The sequence below is a fragment of the Sus scrofa genome, chromosome 6, assembly GCF_054392235.1.
Source record: "Sus scrofa isolate SSC_HxYL_T2T_F1_AM1 chromosome 6, Sscrofa_HxYL_maternal_Yorkshire_Landrace_v2.0, whole genome shotgun sequence".
Taxonomy (NCBI): Eukaryota; Metazoa; Chordata; class Mammalia; order Artiodactyla; family Suidae; genus Sus; species Sus scrofa.
In genome coordinates, this window is record NC_139388.1 from 119,147,400 (window position 1) to 119,172,195 (window position 24,796).

Here is a 24,796-nt window from a genome sequence, read left to right on the forward strand (position 1 = left end):
ATAAATCATTAAAGGCTGGAACAAATCTATTTTGGAATTGAGAGCCAGAACGAAGAGGACTGGGGTCCTGGAAGGAGAGTTTTGGAAGAAAGATGAAACAGATTTGAGTTAAGATGCAGCCTGAGAGTTCCTCTTGTGCCACAGTGGAAACGAATCTGACTAGCATCCATGAGGATGCAGGTTCAATCCCTGGCCTTGCTCAGTGGGTTAAGGATCCGGCATTGCCGTGAGCTGCAGTGTGGGTCACAGACGTGGTTTGGATCCCATGTTGCTGTGGCTGTGGCATAGGCCTGCCGCTACAGCTCTGATTAGTCCCCTAGCCTGGGAAACTCCATATGCTGCAAGTGCAGCCCTAAAATAAAGGCCCAAAAATAAAAATATAAATAAATAAATAAATAAATAATAAATAAATAAAAATGCAGCCAGATTTCTGAGGATCTAGGCTTTGTTTCTGACCCAGAGGGGGCTGGAGGCAGTGGACTGGGGAAACAGTCACTTTGAGGAGTATCATTTCATGGCTTCATCCCAGATTACCCCATCAAATAAGGAGGCTTATCAACATTTCCTCATTATATAGCTACCACTCAGCCATTTTTAGCATCTTGGCATAATTTCAAAAAATTTTTCCAACATATTTCAAGACTTAGAGGACTAATGGCTATGTAATGGTTCAGGGTAGAAGCATAAGTATCTCAAATTTGTGGACTGAATTTAGTTAATTAATACATCTTAGTCCAGAAGCTAAGAGGATTGGATGCACTACATGTACTCTGTTTTAAGCAACATCCTAGTGTTATTTGTACCATTGTTTCTAATTCAAATAAATGTATTGAATAGGTAATAATTGTGTTAGGCATATTGTAGATGATAGACATGTACTATTTCTATATCTGACAACAATGCTGAGGTCGATATTATTCTCATTCAGCAACTGAGGAACTTGAGAATCTAGGGTTAATTAATTTGCCCAAGTCAAGCAGCTAAAAAGCTGAAGAACTGTGATTTAAATCAAGGTCCATGTGAAGTGCATATTTGTAAAGAGAATTAGATGATTGTGTGCCATACTAACTTTTCACCTTCAGATGAAACACCTACTCAGGTTATTTTAAGATGAGGTTGTCATTTTCAATGGCTCACACACTTTAATCATCATCAGACATTATTCTTAGTACTGACCAATCTGAATAACCTGCTTATTATCTGTCTATATTTCTCTTGGTCACCCCCAGAGACTGAGTACATAATATAATCCAGCTTTGTTCCATGTTTAAGAATTAGACTTTTTGCCCTCCCTTTTCCTTATGAGGGCTCTTCAAAAGGATATAAAAATTTTCTCAGAACAATATTATTATTATTGGAGTTGAGGCAATATCCTTGAGCAGAAATACGGTAGATGTCTTATGATCATCTCCTGTGAAAGAGTAGCTTCCAAACATCATCATAACACTAAATTTCAAAGCCTGGACTTTTTTTTTTTTTTTTTTGCCTTGCCTGAAGCATGAAGAAGTTTCTGGGCCAGGGATCGAACCTGCACAACAGTGACCCTACCCTAGCCACAGCAGTAATAACACCAGGTCCTTAAGCCCCTAAGCCACCAGGGAACTCCTAAGCCTGGATCTTTTTAATGTAATGAATCATCTGATTCCATCCATCCAACTTTCCCCCTCATTGCTTATGACTGTGACTTTTATCTTGTTAATGACCAGAATTAATGCATTGCAGAACTCTTTAACTCTCCACAGAATGGGAGAAAATCTTTGCAAATGAATCAACTGACAAGGGATTAATCTCCAAAATTTATAAACACTTTCTGTAGCTCCATACTCAAAAGACAAACAACCCCATCAAAAAAAGGGCAGAAGACCTAAACAGACAGTTCTCCAAAGAAGACATACAGGTGGCCAAAAAACACATGAAAAGATGTTCAACATTACTCATTATTAGAGAAATGCAAATCAAAACCACTCTGAGGTACCACCTTACACCAGCCAGAATGGCCATATCAAGGAGGCTACAATCCATAAGTGCTGGAAAGGGTGTGGATAAAAAGAAACCCTAGTACACTGTTGGTGGGATTGTAAATTGCTGCAACCATTATGGAAAACAGTATGGAGATTCCTCAGAAAACTAAAAATAGAACTGCCGTTTGATCCAGCAGTCCCACTCCTGGGCATCTATCCAGAGAAAACCATGACTCGCAAAAAACACTCCAGTGTTCATTGCAGCACTATTTGCAATAGCCAAGACATGGAAACAACCTAAATGTCCATCAACAGAGGAGTGGATCAAGAAGATGTGGTACATATACATAATGGAATATTACTCAGCCATTAAAAGGAACGAAATAGCAGCATTTTTAGCAACATAGATGGACCTAGAAATTATCATGCTAAGTGAAGTCAGCCATACAGTGAGACACCAACATCAAGTGCTTTCTCCGACATGTGGAATCTGAAAAAAGGGACAGACTGAACTTCTTTGCAGAACAGATGCTGACTCAGAGACATTGAAAAACTTACGGTCTCTGGAGGAGACAGCTTGGGGGGGGTGGGATGATGTGCTTGGGTTGGAGGATGGAAATCCTGTGAAATTGGACTGTGATGATCATTATACAACTACAGATGTGATAAATTCATTTGAGTAATAAAAAAAAAAAAACTCTTTAACTCCAATACCCTCATTCTTTCACTAGAACTTGAGTCACACAACTTTATTCCCAACAAATCTGTTCATCAAATCAGAAATTTCCAGGCTCTAGCTTGCCTGTTTTTCATCCAGGTCCAAGTAGCCACTTGGATCTTCTCTCTTCTCTATATTAGAATTTGTGATTGAGCACCTGAACTAAATTCTCACCAATACCTTGTATTTTTTTGTTGTTGTTGTTATATAAGTTTCAGGGGTACAGTATTATAGTTCAACATCTGTGTACACTACAGAGTGATCACTGCTACAAGTCTAGTTACCATACATCACCATACAGTCGACCCTTTTTCACCCCTTTCAACCATCCACCAACCCCTTTCCCCTCTGTTAACAACTAATGTGTTCTCTGAATCTAAGTTTCTTTTTGCTATATTTTGTTAGTTTATTTCTTTTGTTTTATATTCCACATATGAGTGAAATCATATGGCATTTGTCTCTGACTTATTTCACTTAGCATAATACCCTCAAAGTCCATCTTTATTGTTGCAAATGGCAGGATTTTATTCTTTTTTATGGTTGAGTAGTATTCCATTGTATATAAACCCCACGTCTTTATCCATTATCTATCAATGAACACTTAAGTTGTTTCCATATATTGGCTATTGTAAATAATGTTGCAATGAACATAGAGGTGCATATAGCTTTCCAAATTAGTGTCTTTATGTTCTTTGGATAAATACCTAGAAGGGAAATATTTGGGTCATATGGTATTTTAATTCTTAATTTTTTTGGAATCTTCATAACCTTCCATAGTGACTACACCAATTTATAGTCCACCACAGTGTACAAGGTGATACACTGTGATGGGAATATAGCTTCTCTAACATTTATTGTTTCTTGTCTTGTCTGTTAGCCGTTCTGACAGGTGCCAGGTGATATCTCATTGTGGTTTTGATTTACATTTTTCTGATAATTAGTGATGTCTAACATCTTGTTATGTGCCTGTTGTCCATCTGTATATCTTCTTTGGAAAAGTGCCTATTCAGAGCCTTTGCCCATTTTTTAATTGGGTTGTTTATTTTTTTGTTGTTGACTTGGATGAGTTCTTCATTTTGGATACTGAAATGACTATATCTAATATAACCTTAGTGAATATATCATTGATACCTCCTATTCAGTATGTTTCCTTTTCATCTTGAAAACTTTTCTTTGATGTGCAGAGCTTCTAATTTAATTTGTTTATTTTCACTTGTGTTCCCTTTGCCTATGGAGTTAGATCCACAAAAACATTACTCTGACTGATGTCAATGAGGTTATGGCCCATGTTTTCTTACAGGAATTTTTTGGTTTCAAGTCTTATATTCAAGACTTTAATCTATTTTGAGTTAATTTGCGTATATAGGATAAGATAGGTCTTGTTTAATTCTTTTGCATATGACTGTCCAGTTTTCCCAATACCATTTATTGAAGAGGCTGTCCTTTCTTCATTATATATTATTTTTCCTTTATTGTAGATTAATTGTCTATATATTGAGGGTTTATTTCTGGGCTCAATTCTGTTCAAGTATCTATATGTGTTTGTTTTAGTGCCAGTACTATACTGTTTGGATTAGTATATATTTGTAATGTAGTTTGAAATCAGACAGCTTAACAACTCCACCTTTGTTCTTCTTTCTCAAGAGTGTTTTGGCTGTCCAGGATCTTCTGTAGTTCCATACAAATTTGAGAATTATTTGTTCTAGTTCTGTGGAAAAAAAAAATGCCATAGATTAGAACTAAACCAATATATAGATTAGTACCAGTAAAATCGCAATGTGTTTCAGTTACAATTTTAGCTTGTCCATTTGGTCATTTTACTTATTCTTACCTATCTTACTTTTTCATTTCTCTCAAGTATTCCAGAAATTCACCTCTCTTCTAAGTTCATTTCAGTCTCCACCAACTTTGCTTTTAGAAACAACCCGAAAACCATAATTTCTCTAATTTTCTTTCCTTTATAGTTTAAAAAATCTGTATCATCATGATCCTTACCCCCCAGCCCCCGCTCCTACATGAATATGTAAGAGAATAATGCAATCTGCTTCATAATAACATGGCTCATTCACTAATGCCTTTGGCATCAGGACCTCCCATCTTTTGCTTTTTCCCAGTTCTTTGTTCCATCAGTCCTATACCCTCTCTTGCTATTCCTTTTGCTAGAACTGGTAAACATACCCCAATCTCTATTTTATCTTCCAAAAAATCTCTCCCTTAACTATGTGCCCTCTTTATACTCCTGAAAAGTCTTTTTGCTTCCTCGTACAAATGTCTAAAAGAAGCAAGCACCTTTCCTATTTTAACTCTTTTATCTCACTTTCGCTCAACTAAATCCAGTTATTCAGCTTTTATCACTACCACACTCCCAAAGCAGTGCTTTCTGAGGTCACCAGAGATGTTCTGATTCCCACACCCTATGAATATATAACATATTTATCCTAACTTGACTAGACATTGCTAACTGAATTTGCTATATTGTCACTACCTTCTAAATATTCTTTATATTGCTGGCTTCTGTGATTCTCTATTCTTTTGGTTTTCCTTTTATTCCAATAATTCCTTTTCTGTCTCTTTTTTAAAAAATGCTCTCTGCCAGCTTTATAAAGTGCTTTTTATTTCAAGCTTCTTTTTATCACCTGCTCTTTTTTACTCTATTCATGCTTCCTCTTCTCTTATGGTTTTAACACCAACCTGTAGTGGCTACTGCTAAATTTATACATACAGATTGTATTTCCATTCTATCTTTTGGATTTATATAGTAAAAGCAATTAACATAATAATTCAGAGAGAATGTTCTTCAGCCAGATTTTCTAGGTTTAAATTCTGGCTCCATTACTTGGTAGCTGTGTGATTCTAAGCAGGTTATAGAATATCCCTGAGCCCGTTTTTCTCATGAGTAAAATGAAGGCTATAGTGGTAGTTGTTTTGATACTTAATAATAAAATGCTTTGACTAATACCTGACACATTGCAAGTGTTATTTATGTACATGAAAGGTAACCTCAGTAATAACATTTTTAGTTGTGTATTTTAAATGCCTCCCAGCCACCTCAAATTCCAAATTTAAAACTTACTTCATCTTCGTTCCAGCTCATCCATACACTCCTGCAAACTAGTATGTGTGTGGGGGGGTCATTCTTACCTCTCTTGAGCTCTCCCCCAATTCTAATCAATTTCCAGATCTACTATTTTTATCACAAAATATTTTTGATTTGTGTTCTCTCACCACTTTTTCTATCTGCCTCTTTTTTATTTATTTTGCAAATGTATCCTTCTTTATCTAGTCTCAAGTATTTCTTAAGAATTGCCCTAACCCTTCCTTTTTTTTCTTATCATATATGCTCTCCAGTCAATTCCAACCCCAAATAGAGCTTTAATCATTTTCTTTATGCAGATAGATTCCCAGTTTCTCTTTATAACCAATTATATTCTTCTGAGCACCAGATTTATATGTTCACCAGCCTATCTGACATAGTGATTTAGATGTCTTAAAGGTATCTCAAGATTCTATATTAAATCTGCTCCTTCTTATAGTTTCCTTGTCAGTGACAGGTACCAACATTCATCAGTTTCCACAAGATGGATGTTTGTTTACCATTCTCGACACCTTCTTTGCTACAACTTTCTAAAAATCTAATCTATTGTCAAATACTGTATTTTTTTTCTGCTAAACACTAAATATCTTGAATATGTCTATTTCTCTCCAATCTCCATCTCTGCCACTGTAGACCAAGTTACCTCTCTCTGTCAACAAGGCCATTTTGACAGCTTCCTAAAATGTTCCCTTGTGTCCACTCTTTTCATTTTTCCAATCCATTCCCCACAGCTGGCTGCCTAAAGCCAGGGTTACCTAGAGCCAGTGGTCTTTAAAGCTGGTGATGACTCTCCAAAATACAAGTCTGATCAATTTCCTATCTTTCAATGGCTTGATATTGGACTTAGATAAAAAACGGAGCTCTTAACAAGATGAACAAAAGACCAGGCTGTCTGGCATTTACCTAACTCTTCCGCCTCATTTTGCCTCTAGCACATTTGATACTGCTTTGCACCTTTCTACATTATAGCCTCACCAACCCTTTCCACTACACCTCAGTTGAACCTCATCCCCTCCAACTTAGATCTGTGGATACTTTACATTGTGGCAGCACCACTGTGCATCTACTACAGTGACCAGGTCACCACATGCCTTGGTCAGCTTCCCACAGGTATATCTGACAACAGCTAGCATTGGCCTTGGCCTTGGCTAGGTACCTCTCACTTCCTGTCCAGGGCCTTCTCAAGTCAGCGTTTGGAGGATACCCATAGAGAAAATTCTGAGAGGTATCTAAGAAATTCTTGTATGAGTTGCTTCCAGTGAGATCAGCAGGATCTTGTACACATGTAGATTTCCTCCTTCTTTGTTTCACTCCCCAGTCCCTTGCTTTTGCTGCCTGGGATCACTTCTTTAAAGAAATATTTGCATGAAAGCACTTGCTTCAAATGCTCTCCTTTGGGATAATTCTGGCTAAGACACATACGTTGTTTCCTATTCTTGGAATTTTTCCTCTACCACCTTCACTTGATAAATGCTCAATAACCTTTGTGAGAAGATCTTTCTGAATAAATTTTCTCTATCTTAATGCAATAGTTTCCCTTATCTGTGAAGGATATGTTCTAAGAGCCTTCCTTTGTGGATGTCTGAAACCACAGACATTACCCAAACCCTATGTATATGATAAATTTCAATTTATAAGTTAGGCAGAATAGAAAGTAACAACTAATAAAATAAAACAATTGTAGAAATACATTTTGATAAAAAATTATATGACTGTGGTTTCTCTCCTTAATCTACTTCAACAGAGTGGGAAATAAGGCAGCAATCTCTTCATCTGCTACAACCTCTCCAGTAATTTTTTATATTTTTCAGTCTAAACCTATTCCTATTCCTTAATCTATGTAACTATCCCTTACTTACAGCCAATGGCTTGATATCGTTGGTTTCACAGGATCCCTTAGTGAATTCTTTGTATGACTCAGTGGCCATCAAGTGGAACATGTTTTCTGTTCCTATTTTCCACCCACAAATTTAATGCTTTTTTTTTTTTTTTTTTTTTTTTTTTTGCCTTTTTAGGGCTGCACCCACAGCATATGTAGGTTCTCAGTCTAGGGGTTGAATAGGACCTATAGCTGCTGGCCACAGCCACAGCCACAGCAACGCCAGATCCGCGCCTACACCACAGCTCACCACAATGACAGATCCTTAACCCACTGAGTGAGGCCAGGGATCAAACCTTGAGTCCTCATGGATACTATTCAGATTCATTTGTGCTGAGCCATGGCAGGAACTCCTAGGTTCATTATTAAGTAAAATAAGAGTCACTTGAACACAAGCATTATGATACTGCAATAGTCAGTCTGATAACCAAGGCAACTACTAAGTGACTTAAGGGCAGGACAGGCCAGACAAAAAGATGATTCATATCCCAGATGAATAAAGAAGAAGAGCACAAGATTTCATCTGGCCACTCAGAATGGTGCACAATTTAAAACTGATGAATTGTTTATTTCTGGAACATTCCATGTAATATTTTTGGATGATGGTTGGCTGCAAGTAACCAAAACCATGGGAGCTAAAACCATGGATAAAGGAGGAACTACTGTACCCATTTTCTTCACCATCTTTGCACATTTTATAGGTATATTGCTCTCCCTGGTATTTTACATTTATTTGTATCAGAGATATTTAATTGATATTTTACATTTATTTGTATCAGAGATCAGTGAGCATTTTCTGTAAAGAGCCATTTAGTGAATATTTTAGGCTTTCTCACCCACACAGTCATTGTCACAAGTACTTAATTCTGCTGTCGGATAAATTAAAAAAAAAATTGATGTGGCTCTTTTCTAGTAACATTGTGTTTACAAAAACAGAATTGTGTTAGTTTCCTAGTGCCAAAAAATATAAATTTATTTTCTCCCATTTCTGGAGGCTAGAAGTTTGAAATCAAAGGGTAAATAGGACCATGCTCATTTTGGCACCTACGTAGGATAATAACTTCACTGCTTTTTCTAGCTTCCTGTGTTTCCCAGGAATCCTCAGCATTCTTTTACTAGTGGATGCATCACTCCAGACACATACCTTTCTTACCTGTGTGTTTCCACATCACCTTTCTCTTTGCATATCTGTGTACAAATATCCTTTGATCCAATATCAAGGTCCACCCTAATTGCTGAATTTTATCATGATTACTTCTGTGGCAGGCTTATTTCCAAAAAAGGTCACATTCTAGAGTACTGGGGGTTAAGACTTAACATGTCTTTTGAGGGGGACATAATTCAATCATAAGAAAGCTGATGCCTAGATTTGCCATGAGAGCTATTGTTTGCCAATTCCTGACCTATGTAATTACTTTGTTAAAAATCCATCTCCTTCATTATCTGTAAAAGTCCTGAGAATAAGAATGTGTCTGGTTTTGCTTAACTTTGTATTCCCAAGATTTACGCTACTGGCTGATATAAGAAAATGTTCAAAAAAAGAGAAAATGTTCATTAAATTTAGGTTAATGAAGGATAAAAATGGCACAATTCAGTCTCAAAAAAACTCATGCTAGGTTTTTAGTGAAGCTCTCTAAATGTTCCCTTTGCCCACTTTCCACTTAAATTCATCTTCCACATAACAGATAAATTTGACTATACTGAGTGCCAAATTATCAGATTCTCTTGGTTATCCAGAAAAGTCAAGTGATTTTTATCTTTATGAATACATTCTAAAGTTCTCCATTTCATGACTATTGGCCTCCTGTTGGTTTCATGATCCACTGTTCTCTGGCTGACATTTAGGGATGCATTATGAGACTTGAAGTTTCTGAAATACACCAAACAGTTTTATATTTTAGGCCCTTGTTGCTTTCCAGGCTTGAAACATCTGCACTATTTTCTTTGCTAACTATCAGTTAAGAGTCAACTCAGGTATTATCGATCCCAAGAAATTATCCCAAGTTTTCCAATAATGGCTTAAATATTTGTCTTTACTATCTCCTAAAGTGCTTTATACATACCTTGCACTGCACTTACCACAATATTTTTAACTTATTTGTTTCTACCTTCATCCCCACTAACAAACCATAAATTTCTTAAGGGTACAAATAGATTTTACTTATCTGTCTTACCAGTACATTGTACAATTCCTGGCACAAGGTTGGTATGTTCAGTAAGTATTTACTGAATAAATGAATAAATTGGTGAATGAAGAAAGAGTGTCCATATCAAGTGTTTAAACACTTTCAAAATCTACCATAATATGTCCCTGACAACTCAAAGCAAGGTGATACAGACATTACAAAATTAAAAACATCCTTTTTTGGGGAGTTCCCGCCGTGGCTCAGTGGTTAAAGAATCCGACTTAGAAACCATGAGGTTGCAGGTTCAATCCCTGGCCTTGTTCAGTGGGTTAAGGATCTGGTGTTGCTGTGAGCTGTGGTGTAGGTTGCAGATGCGGCTCGGATCTGGCGTTGCTGTGGCCCTGGTGTAGGCTGGCAGCAACAGCTCCAATTCAACCCCTAACCTTGGAACCCCCATATGCCGCAGGAGTGGCCCAGGAAATGGCAAAAAAGACCAAAAAAAGAAAAAAATCCTTTTTTTTTCTTCCCCGCTTTTCTACTCTTTAGGTGTTTTAAATCACTTCTTTCAACAAATCCTTTTCACATGGCTGGTCAATAGAGGTAAGTAGAATGAAATAAATTACCATAGAAAGACTGGGGCAAAGGTAATATGACAAAGTAGAGGAAAAAAATGTGTGCCAGAACCGGGCCCTCAGCATTCTGCCCTGAACACCCTCTGTTCTCACCTCTTCGTCTGTTAACTTCTAAGTTACTGCTTCTGGTCTCATCTCCAGTAATGTAAATACAAAAGTACTATTGTTACAATTAAAGATTTTAAGAAGTTCCTAATCTCTAAAGAATTAGTTCTCATCTTACCTAAATAAGCTGGATAAATAGTCTAAGAGCTAAATACAAATGTTAGGATCAGAAAATTAAGAAAAAGGAAATAATCAGAAAAAGAATAGCCTTGGGGCAACTCTGGGCATTTTCCACCAGCTTGCATGTTAGTTTCCATATAGAAATATCTTTTAACGATTTCAAAATTATAGAAAAGCCACTTAAAAATATTGTCTATATATGAAGAAGCATTCATAAGATAGTATTCTTTTGAATAGACCCAGGATAAACTAAGAAACTGTGGATAAAATTCACTGTTATTCAAAACAGAAAGAAGTATGCTGAAAAGACCATATTTTGAAGTTCGTATAGTTTTAAAGAAATAATATAAAAGCAAAGGTCCTGAAGGAAAAGTAAATAAATCTATTGGGGGAAAAAACATCACTTAACATATAAATACATTTTCATCTAACCAATAAAATACTTAGAGTAAATAAAGAGGAAAAATACCAAAGGAGCCTTTTCTTTTTAGAAACTCTAGTTTTGTCAACAATGGAGGGGTCAAAGACCAAGTCTAAATGTCCTGTTCAATTCAAAGAATGTAATTTTATAAGCCAAATATAAGGGTTTTATAGAATACTTTCTTTGTGGTTATTTTACCATGTCAACAAAAGGAAACTTGGATTTGTTTCTTTAGCTTTTTCAATAATCTAGGAAATTGATAAAAGATAAAAATGAAGAAATCTACTGAAGCTTTGGAAACATTATTTTTAAATAGTTTCTGCATCTTTAACTTCCATATAGCCATGAAATTGGCCCATTGCCAACAAAACCCGTTGCCTGTATGCATAGACTTACTATAAGAATCTTCACAATAACTTCTTTAAATTAAGAATTTCTATGTGTGTGTGTACTTGGGCACATTGGATATTTTTAATGTCTAAAAATTTTGATTAGAATGGCATTTCATTTTACTCACATTACTCAAATTAAATAGAGTGTCAGTTTTCAATTTTCCATGACTATGCTTATCATTTATTTGGGTATGGTTTTAGTTCCACTTCAGCTAGCTCCTAAATTGCTAAGAGTTGAATGAAGTCAAGGAAACATCAGTGATGGTGTGCGTATGTGTCTGGGCTTCTATCTCTGTCTACATTCTTCAAAGAAAATACAAATTGACTTTTCACATTTAAATTTTATTTTTCCTTTTAGGGCTGCACCCATGGCATATGGAAGTTCCCAGGCTAGGGGTCGAATCAGAGTTACAGCTGCCAGCCACAGCAAGATGGGATCTGAACAGCATCTGCAACTACACCACAGCTCATGGCAATGCTGGATCCTTAACCACTGAGCTAGGCCAGGGATTGACCCAGCATCCTCATGGATACTAGTCAGATTCATTTCCACTGCGCCACAATAGGGACTCCCACATTTTTAAAATTTTTATCTAACCCTTGTATAAATTTACAAAAATAGTAATTAACTATATGAATTTGAGATATAGGTATTATAAATACATATCCATACAAATTTTACTAATAATTTCAGCAGAGAAGGAGATGAAGGACAATAAATATGGGTAACACAGACCCTGATAAATATGTGGTGAGGAGGCCAAAAGAGCTAACGTGCCATTAGGTTAGAGAGCAAAGCTAAATTCACCTAAAGGGAGGTGGTAATCCTTGGCTATTGTGTACCAAAGTATCCATTTGGTTACAGGTAACATCTAGAGGAGGAAAACATAGAAACTGGAGGACACTAAGAGGGCAGTTACAAAAGTGAAAAGGAGAATCTCAGTCTCTTCATTTTAGAAAGAATAAAAAGATTGATCTGAAAAATGAAACATAAAATTGTCCTCAAGCTATCTGAAAGATTTTTATAAGCTGTAAGGATTAGGTATATCCTTTGTAGTTCAATGAGCTGGAACCATAACTGCTATATTAGATTATTCTTAAGAGAAACTTTCTCATATAGTTGAGAGGATTAGATGAGATTATGCAGGTAAAGTTGTATAACACAGTAGTTAACACATAGTAATGACTCAATAAATATTTTCCAGTGATTACTGTTGGTAATAGTAGCAGCAGCAGCAGTAAAAATAAATTATCTTTAACCTAGAAATGCAATGATTTAAGAACTGATAGGAATTCCCACTGTGCACAGTGGTTATGAATCTGATTGCAGCAGCTCAGGTGGCTTCGGAGGTGTGGGTTTGATTCTGACCCAGTGCAGTGGGTTAAAGGGTCTTGCTTTGCCGCAGCTGTGACAAATTTTCTTTCTCCAGCCTTGGCTCTGGAGCTTCCATATGCTGTGAGTGCATGTGACAATAAGAAAAGAAAAGAGAAATAAAGTGAATTTATTTTAACATTGTGACACTGTCTGAACATTATGAACAGAAATGATTTTTTATTTACTACATGTCAAATTTTAAAGAAATATTTTAGTTTTGTTTCTTCCCTGATACATCTGCTTAGAATTTGCAGTTCCTATGGCCCTGGGATACACCAATGAATATGTGAGTACTTAGACTAGGAAGCTACATACTGTCATATATCATGAAATTAATGGAGAGAGCTTTTGTCATTTATCCAAACATAATTGAAAGCAAGTATGGTTCTATAGAAATTCACATTCCTGACATGTGATTTCAGGAAGTCTTTATAAGAATTGGATTTCAAAAAAAAATTTGATTTCATAGGCTTGAAACAATGAATTTTTGACAGAAGTTGATATAGCAGAGTCTCTGGCTAAGAATCCAGTGTAGAGAATAAAGGTTGGAATGTTACCTAGCTGATTCTGACACATATCCATTCCTTCTACTAACTGGTGAGAACAATTTATTCAAATACCAGTAAATTCAGGAAAAAAATGCCCACTTCCCAGTAAAAACAGGGAATCAAGAATGAAATTCTTTACACACTCAATTATGTTAATTTAAATCTTTTGCTTTTAAAGTGCTTATTGTTAGAAGCTTTGTGTATCCTTTATGCACTTCTTGACCGTTGGAAGACCAACATGGATTGATTACCTGCAGCACACCTAGCAGTAGGTACTGGGCTTCACATGCACAGCCTTACCAGATTTATAGGCAGATTCTATTCTTTAGGAAGTGGATGGCAATGCCCCCATTTTATAGATGTGTACATAAACTCAGAGTGATTGACTCACCCAAGGTCATGACACCTAATACATAGTAGGTGTTTAAGCCTGAACTGCCTGATTTTAGTACTAACTTCACAACACCTGCCTGTTTAGTGGACGTGGAATTCAGAAGAGGTGGGTCTTGGAGTGTGCATTTTTAATATGTCCATGGAATTCCTAACAGCACTGCAGGAAAAAAATTCACTAGCACAGGTTTTACTGCACTGAATTCTTTCAAAAGAATTCTTTCTTAAGATATTCCTTTACAGTAAATTTTTACTGAGTAGGTTATTCCTTTTATCTTTAAAATGACAATGAAAGCTCTTCAAAGCTTTGGAAAATGTAGTCCATATCACATCAGCCCAAACGTTCAACAAATGACAAATAATTGTATACAAAAGTCCAATTTTCTTACAGATTTTTCACAGGAAGCAGAATCATCTTAATCCAGGGAAGAGTAGTAATTAACAGATAAGAGGTTCATTAAATGAATATGTAGTGTCGTGGTGTCGGCATTGGGCATTGATCACTGTTAGATACAGGTTTTCCCCTAGCCTGGAAATTCTGACACCACATTTATCAGTTGATCTATTTTTAAAATTTTAATGAGTATATCAGGAAGACTTACCTCATTAACTTAGGTTCTGAGAAAACATTATTTACAGAGATAATAGTAGGTTAGGATAGTCACTACTCCCAAATTTGTGAGGAAAAAATACATGCAAACCAAACATCTTTATTTCATAGTGGGGAAATCTGACCTTGTTTAACAGGTAAGCTTTATTTTTTATATATATTACTCAATGGATTTATTATATTTATAGTTGTACAATGATCGTCACAACCCCAATTTTATAGCATTTCCATCCCAAACCCCCAGCGCGTGCCCCCACCCCCCAACCTGTCTCTTTTGGAAACCTAAGTTTTTCAAAGTCTGTGAGTCAGTATCTGTTATGCAAAGAAGTTCATTATGTCCTTTTTTCTAACAGGTAAGCTTTATAATGTCTGTTTTCCTAGAATTAATCCCTCTTTATATTTTAAGGACATGTGAAATATTTACCTAATTTTTATAGTTCCTATTACAATGGCATATCATTTAAAGTAATACTTCATATTTTTCTGTACTTTAAATTTTTTTTTTTTTTTTTTTGTCCTTTTAGGGCTGCATCCGCAGCCTATGGAAGTTCCCAGGCTAGGGGTCAAATTGGAACTGCAGCTGCTGGCCTGCACCACAGCCACAGCAACACCAGATATCAAGCCACGTCTGTAACCTACACCACAGCTCACCACAATACCGGATGCTTAACCCACTGAGCAAGGCCAAGGATCGAACCCAGTCCTCATGGATACTAGTCATTTTCATTACCACTGAGCCGCAATGGGAACTCCTATACTTTCAAATTAGTCATTGCTCCAAATTAATAATCAGGTACTATTTTCATGAAATATTTAAAAGAATTTTTATTCTGACTTAGTTTATCTGGAGTAATAGAAATTACACTATAATTACATGCATTTTTTTTCCTTTTGCAGTCACACTTGTGCATGTGGAAGTTGCCGGGCAAAAGGTTGAAGCAAAGCCACAACTGCGGGCTGTGGCCACAGGCATGGCAATATGGTATCCAAGCCACACCTGCGATCTGCAACACAGTTTATGGCAGCGCTGAATCAGAAACCCACCAAGTCAGGCCAGGAATCAAACCTGCATTCTCAGAGACAACGTCAGGCCCTTCACCTGCTGAGCCACAGCAGGAACTCATACATGCATTTTTACATATATTTTGAAGTTTAAAGTCTTGAAATCAGTCTTAATAAATTAAATATGTCCCAGCAATCAGACAAACAAAAGAAATAAAAGATATCCAAATTGGAAGAGAATTGGTAAAACTGTCACTGTATACAGATGACATGATACTATATATATAAAACCCTAAGAACTCTGCACAAAAACTACTGGAGCTAACCAACAAATTCAGCAAAGTCACAGGATACAAGATTAGCATTCAGAAATCTGTTGCATTTCTTGTATACTAACAATGAAATATTAGAAAAGGAATATAAAAATATAATAACTTTTGAAATCACACTCCAAAAAATAAAATATCAAGGAATAAACCTGACCAAGGAGGTGAAAGTCTTATATGCTGAGAACTCTGAAGGAAATAAAGAGAATTCAAGGAAATGGATTCTGGGTTTGGAGGAATTACTATCCATGCTCCTGGGTTGAAGGAATTACTATCTTAAAAATAGCCATAATACCCAAAAAAATCTACATATTCAATGCAATCCCTATCAAATTACTCATGAGACTTTTCACAAAACTAGAACAAACAATCCAAAAATTTATATGGAACCATAAAAGACCCAATATTGTGAAAGCAATCCTGAGGAACAAAAACTAAGCAAGAGGCATTACTTTCCCAGCCTTCAGGCAATATTACAGAGCCACAGTAATCAAGACAGTGTGGTACTGGTACCCAAACAGATAACAGACCAATGGAACAGAATAGAGAACGCTGAAGTATACCCAAACACCTACAGTCAATTAATCTTTGACAAAGGAAGCAAGAGTATAAAATGGGAAGAAGACAGTCTTTTCAGCAGGTGGTGCTGGGAAACCTGGACAGCTGCATGTAAATCCATGAAACTGGAACACACCCTCACACCACAAAGATAAACTCACAATGGCTTAAAGACTTAAACGTTAAGGTAAGAGACCATCAAACTCCTAGAAGAGAATATAGGCAAAACATTCTCTGACATCAACCTTACAAAAGTTTTCTTAGGTCCGTCTCCTGAGGCAACAGAAATAAAAGCAAAAATAAACCAATGGGACCTAATCAAACTGACAATCTTTTGCACAGCAAAAGAAAGCATAAAAAAACAAACAAAAAAAACCCTACCAAATGGGAGAAAATAGTTTCAAATGATGCAACTGACAAGGGCTTAATCTCTAAAATACACAAGCAACTTATACAGCTCAACAGCAAAAAAGCCAACAACTCAATGGAAAAATGGGCAAAAGACCTGAATAGCATTTCTCCAAAGAAGATAAACAGATGGCCAACAAGCACATGAAAAGATGTTCAATATAACTGATTATTAGAGAAATGCAAATCAAAACTACTATGAGGTACCACCACACACTGGTCAGAATGGCCAACTTTTTTTTTTTTTTTCCAGAATGGCCAACATTTGTAAGCCTACAAATGACAAATGCTGGAGAGGGTATGGTGAAAAGGGAACCCTCCTGTACTATTGGTGGGAATATAAATTGGTACAACCACTATGGAAAACAGTATTGAGGTACCTCAGAAAACTATACATAGAACTACCATCTGACCCAGTAATCCCACTCTTGGGCATATATCCAGACAAAACTTTCCTTGAAAAAGAGAGATGCACCTGCATGTTCATTGCAGCACTATCCACAATAGCCAAGACATGGAAACAATCTAAATGTCCATCAACAGATGATTGGATTAGGAAGATGTGGTATATATACACAATGGAATAATACTCAGCCATAAAAAAAGAATGAAATAATGCCATTTGCAGCAACATGAATGGAACTAGAAACTCTCATACTGAGTGAAGTAAGTCGGAAAGAGAAAGACAAATACCATAGGATATCACATATCTGGAATCTAATATATGGCACAAATGAACCCTTCCACAGAAAAGAAACTCATGGAGTTGGAGAACTGACTGATGGTAGCCGTGGGAGTCTGGAGTTAATAGATACAAACTATTTCATTTGGAGTGGATAAGCAATGATCTCTCATACATATATATGATACTATATGCTTTGGTGTATAGTAGAGATTGAAAGAACACTGTAAATCAACTATAATGGAAAAAATAAAAATCATTTAAAAATCAAATAAAAAATAAATTGAATATAACATAGAGAAAGCACATGCCCCTTCCACCAAATTTATAAAATGAATGTGATAGTTAAAAATAATGGTATGGGAACTACATTCAGTCTCTTGGGATAGACCATGATGGAAGATAATAGGAGAAAAAGAATATATGACTGCATCACTATGCTGTACAGCAGAAATTAACACAAAAGTGTAAATCAACTATATGCTAATAAAAGTAAATGGTATAAACTCAGAGGGACAAATGGGGAAAGGTAATGGGAGATGTAAGATGTCTTCAACAGTTTGAACATTGGAAACAGGACTATGGAAGGGATAATTGACTTGTAGGTCAGAGGAGCCTAGAGGAGGAGGAAGAAGATCAATCCAAGGTAGTTTAATTTCTTGCATGGAAACAGAGAAGGTCTGAGGGATGGAGGCATGAGGGTATCTTTGGACAGTGGGGTAAAAGAAACCAAGGTAATTGATTGCACATCATTGTAAGCAGTTACACCCATGATTCTCTTCTTGAGTCCCTTCAACCACAAATTACCATCTGGCAAAAAGCAAAAGTTTTCCTCAGTAGAAATATCAAATCTGGGTGTACTGGTGAGGGAGGCTGGGGAGAAGGTGAAGGTATTGCGTGAAAGTGTGGATATTAAATTCTGAGACATCCCAACCCACTATCTTGCTTGGCAACAGAGCAGATTTTTAATATCCAGTCATGTAATTAAAAGAGTTTTCTCTGGGGTAAATAACCAACCCAAGGAAAAGGCACACAGATACTAACAGCTATAGGCCTGTTCTGTGGATCTGGTCATGTCCCAGTCACCTTTAGGAAAATCTCAAAAACACCAAGGTCTGCTCAGGTATTCAGTTTCCTATCTGCTTTTAGTATGCTGATCTAAATATAAATTAGACTCAAATATCATCAAAGAGCTGAGGAGTACCTCCAACACAAAACATAGAAGGCTGAGAAAAACAGAATGAAAGGATTCAGGAGAAAATAAAGACAATGGAAGATGAGAATAAAACGTTTTTTAAAACTTTAATATCTTCACAGAGATAAAAGAAGATATACATCCCTTGAGAGCAGAGTGCTTTTTAAAAGAAAGAAAAAGGAAAATCATGGACTTGGAGAAGAGACTTGTGGCTGCCTGATGGGAGGGGGAGGGAGTGGGAGGGATCCGGAGCTTGGGCTTATCAGACACAACTTAGAATAGATTTACAAGGAGATCCTGCTGAATAGCATTAAGAACTTTGTCTAGATACTCATGTTGCAACAGAAGAAAGGGGGGGGGGAATGTAATTGTAATGTGTACATGTAAGGATAACCTGACCCCCTTGCTGTACAGTGGGAAAATAAAAATTAAACAAAAAAAAAAAAACAAAAAAAAAAAAAACAAAGCTACATAAAACACCAAAAAAAAAAAAAAAAAAAAAGAAAAGAAAAGAAAAAAAAGTGTGCTTAGAAATTAAATACAATATGGCAGAAATGTTTTTCAAATCCATTAGAGATTTTGGAATATAATGTTGAAAATTATCCCAAAAAATAAAATTAAAAACTAGGGAGTTCCTCTGGGGAACAGTAGGTTAATGATTCAGCTTGTCTCTGGAGGCACCAGTTCTTTCCTAGCCCTGGTGCAATGGGTTAAGGTTCTGGCATTTCCATAGCTGTAGCAAAGGTCACAGATGTGGTTGGATTTGATCCCTGGTCTGGGCATTTCCATTTGTTCTGTACATGTTTCGTCTATATCCATTTAACCCCAAATTTTGCTGTTCAGATCATAGTTACCTTTTTAATAGCAGGACCTCTGTCCTTGTTCCCCAACTGCCTGAACCAAAATGACTCCATATATTTCTGAGACTAAAAAAATATTTTCAAAAAGGGCTAGAGCATGATGTAAGCACCTCAGGCAGGGAGATATTTTAGCGGTCCTTCAGACATACCTTTTTAAGTATTAGCTCAACAATATATAGTAAAATACAACCAGTGAGAAACATTTTTTTCTTTGTTTTTTTAAATTATTGTTAAGGGCATTATCTACTGCAGGAAGAAATGAAATACATTACAATAATGAGCTACATATGAATATACAACTTGGCATCATTTCTGATTTTTTCCAGTGGTATTTTGTGCTTCTTATGAGTTGGTGCTCCAATCAGCTCCCTGGTTGGCACACCTTGTTATTGAGTTTTGGTCTCAAATATACCAGCATATCTGCAGTAGTTAGCAAATATCAATGTGATGCCTTCTTTCTTGCCCTGGCTTCCTTTTCCCATGTTCACAGTTTACAAAGCTTTTCAGATGTTTCACCAGTATCTTGATTTTCCTAAAGTGATGTTATACAACACACTAACATCATCACAGACTATTTCCTCTCTTAACTAGCCAAGGATAAACCTTTCCAGTTTAATCATTGACCCCTTCCTACTCATCACCATTCTCTTGAGATATTTAGTGTGTGTCTTAATGTTAGGATTTTTTTTTTTCAGGCCAAATCAGTGAGTAGACAAAAAAGATTCTAACAGAGATCTAGAGAAGGAAGTTTCAACCATAGTGGCTTAAGTCAATCTGTACTCTTGTTGAAGATCACTTGACCATCTACAGGTGAGTTTATTTCTACGTTGTCTATTCTGGTCTATGGTCTATATGTCTGTCTTTATATTAGAGCCATACTGCTTTAATTTCTGTATCTTTGTAATATATTTTGAAATCAGGAAGTATTATGTCTCCAACATTGTTCTTTTTTCTCAAGATCACTCTGGCTAGTCTGGATCATTTGTGGTTCTGCATGAATTTTAGTAGTGTTTCTCCTGCTTCTATTTAAAAAAAAAAAAATCACTGGGATTTTGATGCAGGTAGCATTGAATTTGTAGTTTGCTTTGGGTAGTATGAACATTTTAATAACATTAAGCCTTCCAATCCACAAATATAGGATGTTCTTCCATTTATTTCTGTTCTCTCTAATTTCTTTCATCAATGTCTTATAGTTTTATATCTTTCGTCAATGTATTACTGGTCTTTCATCTCTTTGGTTAAGTTGATTCCTAAGTGATTTATTCTATTTTAAATGGCATTGTTTTTAATTTCCTTTCTGGATCCTTTGTTGTTAGTATACAGAAACTTAACTGATTTTTGTATGTTGATTTTGTATCCTTCACCTTTAGTGAATCTGTTTATTAGTTCTAACAGTTTTTTGTGGAGTTTTCCAGTCCAGAAGATTATGTTATTTGGAAATAGAGATAATTTTACTTCTTCCTTTTTCATTTGAGTGCCTAATTGCACTGCATAGACCTTCTAGTGTTATGTTGAATAGAAGCACCTCACACCTGTTAGGATGGTTTTATTTTAAAATTATACATTATATATATATATATATATGAAGTGTTGGTGAGATTGTGCAGGAACTGGAACCCTTGAACATTTCTGTTGGTAGGAATGTAAAATGGTATAGTTGCTATGGAAAACAGTGTAAATGTTCCTCAAAAAATTAAAAATAGAACTACTGTATGACCCAGCAATCACACTTCTGGATTTATACCTAAAAAAAAAAAAAAAAAAAAAAAAAAACGGAAATTAGAATCTCAAAGAGATATTTTGCACTCCCATGTTCATTGCAGCATTATTCACAATAACGAAGACATGGAAACAATCCAAATATCCATCCACAGATGAATGGATAAAGGATACGTTTAAAGGATATATATATATACAATATAATATTATTCAGCCTTAAAAAAGTAAATTCTACCAATTGTGACAACATAGGTGGGCCTTGAGGATATTATGCTAAGTGAAATAAGTCAGTCATAGGAAATGCTACATTATTGAATTCACAGGAGATATCTAAAATAGTCAAACTTGTAGAAGCAGAAAATAGAATAGTGGTTACTAAATCCTGGGAGGAGAGGGAAATTGTTGTTCAGTGGGTATAAAGTTATAATTATACAGAATGAATAAGTCATGGAGAACTGCTATACAACATAGTGCCTATAATTCACAATAAGATACTGTGCACTCAAAAATTTGTTTAGGAGTTTCTGTTGTGGCTCAGTGGGTTAAGAACCCAAACACTATCCAGGAGGATGTGAGTTTCATCCCTGGCCTCACTCAGTGGGTTAAGGATCCAGCATTACCATGAGCTACAGAGCAGCTTGCAAATGCAGCTCGGATCTGGCATTGCTGTGGCTATGGTGAAGACCTGCAGCTACAGCTCCAATTCAGCCCCTAGTCTGGGAACTGCCATGTGCTGTGGGTACAGCCCTAAAAAGACAAAAAAAAAAATAATTTAGAGGATAGGCTCATGTTAAGTGTTCTTACCACAAAAACAACAACAAAGGGACACAGGGAAACTTTTGGACGTGATGGATATGTTTATTACCTAGTATTATAAACCCAAACTCATATGTCTAAATTCATTAAATTGTATACGGTAACTATATACATTTTTGGTATCTCAGTTATACCTCAATAAAGCTGTAACTATATCAACATATATCAACAAAGCAAAGGGTGGGTGTCTGAGGGTAGGCAAAGAAAGAGTTGGAGCACAGAAGAATTCTGGAGAGAATTTTGTGAGGCTGTTTGGTAAACAGGATGGTCTGGAGTGTGTGGATATGCTGGAAAATTGGAAATGTAAAAGAAGAGAGGGTTTATGAATTGTATTTCCTTTAATTCCTTCAAGAGATATGAGAGAAGGGCTGAATTTTTGTTTAATTATTTCTACTCCCTCAAACTGTGCTTTTTGGAATGTTATTGTTCTATGGAACCAAACACCATAGGCCACACTCAGTCGAGTCACAGTGGACTGTCTTTGCCAGGCTGTGCCAACTGATGCCTCCAAAGTAGCCGTCCCTAGAGAAAAGGAGTGCATGGGAAAGGGTCAGCTTGTCAGCTCTTGCCAAACTTTGTCACCAGAAGCCTAAAATGCTTTACTTGTCTTCAAGTTCTCTGAGTTCTCTCCTGCACTACTCTACTTTTGGTCCATACTACGTGAAGAGGGGTACCACAAGTTAACTGGGAACAGGCTGATTATTACCTTATCAATCTTCCCCAAATTCCTCTCTAGTTACCCCAAAGTGAAAACTAAAACTAAAAAAAAAAAAAAAAAAAAAAAAAAAAAAAAAAAAAGTATATAGGATAGATATGAGAGCTGCCTCCCCGGAACGATGTCCTATGCTATATTATCTACCCAGAGGTGGGTAGGATTAAACCAGGTTGGGATATCCAAATTGGCAATGAGATAGTGTACTTATTGCTCAACAGATGTCAGGACTGAGATTAAATGTCAGAGAGACAGGAAGAAGTCCAAATAACGATTTTAAATGGCTATAGAGTTACAACAACTTACTAGCTGCTTCATCTTAAGCACAACTGTTCTGCATTTCAGTCTTCCCATGTGTAAGAGAAAAAGTCACACATGGAAAATTGTGTAAATTGCCAAGAGATAAAGCATTTGAAAAACAAGAAAAGCAAGTGCACAGCTTTTCATATACTAAGTAAATATTGACTTAGTAGATATCATGTGCAAAATTATTGAAAGAAAAAGGATAAGTTAAATATAGCATGGATCCTAAAGGAACCTACACTCCAGTAGAAGAGCTAAGATATATACATATGTGTATGTGTGTGTGTGTGTGTGTGTGTGTGTGTGTGTGCGCGCGCGTGCGCTAAGGTATATATATATGTGTGCATTTAAATACATGGAGAAAATGTCACTAGTGTTTTCATAGTGAAGAACACAAGGACTAGAGAAACTCGGGGGAGGAGAGATGATGTACAGCCAGAGACACAGAGATAAAGTTGTATTTCTGAAAAACAAAAAAGCAAAGAAATGGGATTTGAAGTGCCTCATAGATGTTGACCCTGGGAAAGGAAAACAGCTCTTCCTCCCAGACCCATAAGATTACAGAAAGATTAAGTAAAATTCTTTTAAAAAATATGTTGAGATGGAAAGAAAATACTCTAGGAATTTGTTGATTGATAGAAATAATTCAGAAACTTTTAAATAAATTCAGAAGTAAGTCATCACTCAAGTAGAAAAAAAAAATGAACAGAGAAGTGCGTGCACTAGAAAGAATCAATAGAATTTGGTGAGATAATGGATGTTTTGCTGGCCTAAACTGTCATCTGCCTGCCCCCTTTCTAACCAACTAAAGCCTACAAGGCCTTCAGCAGTGAACTGGTTTCCTTAAAGAAATCTCTGTTCCTGCCTTTTCTCTATCTCCTGTGATTTCTCTTATTAAATGTTCTTATGTTGTATAGTATAGCCTGATAATATAAACTTACACCATATACATGCATGACATTTTCTTCCAAATATTTCATGGATGTATCTTGTTGGTAAGCACCTGTAAGGCTAAAGATGCCATTTTATGTATATCTTTCACTGTTCCTAATTCAGAGAACATTCAAAATTAACTTCTTATACAACTGTACAAAGACTTAGGGAAGGAATTTTGTGAAGATGTAAAGAATGCTTATGTTCCCTTTCCTATTCCAGAAACAATTTTATTTTTATGAGACTAGAATGAATAAAAATTATCTCAATCCTCTTTGTATTTGTATATACATAAAACAAGACTGCAGCTGTATAGATCATAGTACTTTGCATTTATATATAATTCTTACAAAAATAGTGAAGAGAATTTTGTAAATATTTTCAGTGAGGTAGAAAATTAGCCAAATATGATTGGTGAAATGTTAAGAGAGTTTGAGTGTCTATTACCTAATAATGCCAAATTCTGTATACACCCTACAAGGAGCATAATCAAAAAGACTATAGAAAAGACAAGCATAAAGTTAAATAAAACAATGACTCTAATGCTCATTAGGGGCAAAGACTACATTGATTTATCTCTTTATAAAACAGTCACAATAGTCATGATGATCATTTATTTAAAAATTAATGTAAAGTATCTTTTATAATTTCAAAAGTGATGTGTAATAATTTCAAGAAATGTAGAAAAGCCTAAAACAATTAAAACTATCCATGAACACTCTAACCAGAAATAACCAGTGGTAACCATTTAGTAAATAATATTCCAAAGTGTCAATGCTGTTTCAATGCACATACAAATCTCAGGGCACTTGTTGTCTTGCTGGGAAATTAAAGAAGCTGAAGGGAAAGATGAAATCAAGACGAGAGTCTTAAAGGCACCCTGGGAAATATAAGATTTTCTGCCACATCAT

General features: G+C 36.0%; 1 long non-coding RNA gene across 1 annotated transcript in view; it reads left to right on the plus strand.

The window, feature by feature from the left end:
- The window catches only part of LOC110261440 (uncharacterized), a 222,885-nt gene extending 200,157 nt beyond the window's left edge, over window positions 1-22,728 (plus strand). Inside the window, exon 5 of the long non-coding RNA XR_014808651.1 lies at window positions 20,098-22,728. This is a non-coding gene — a long non-coding RNA (uncharacterized LOC110261440). The remainder of the gene's footprint in view (window positions 1-20,097) is intronic.
- The last annotated feature ends 2,068 nt before the right edge of the window (window positions 22,729-24,796 follow it).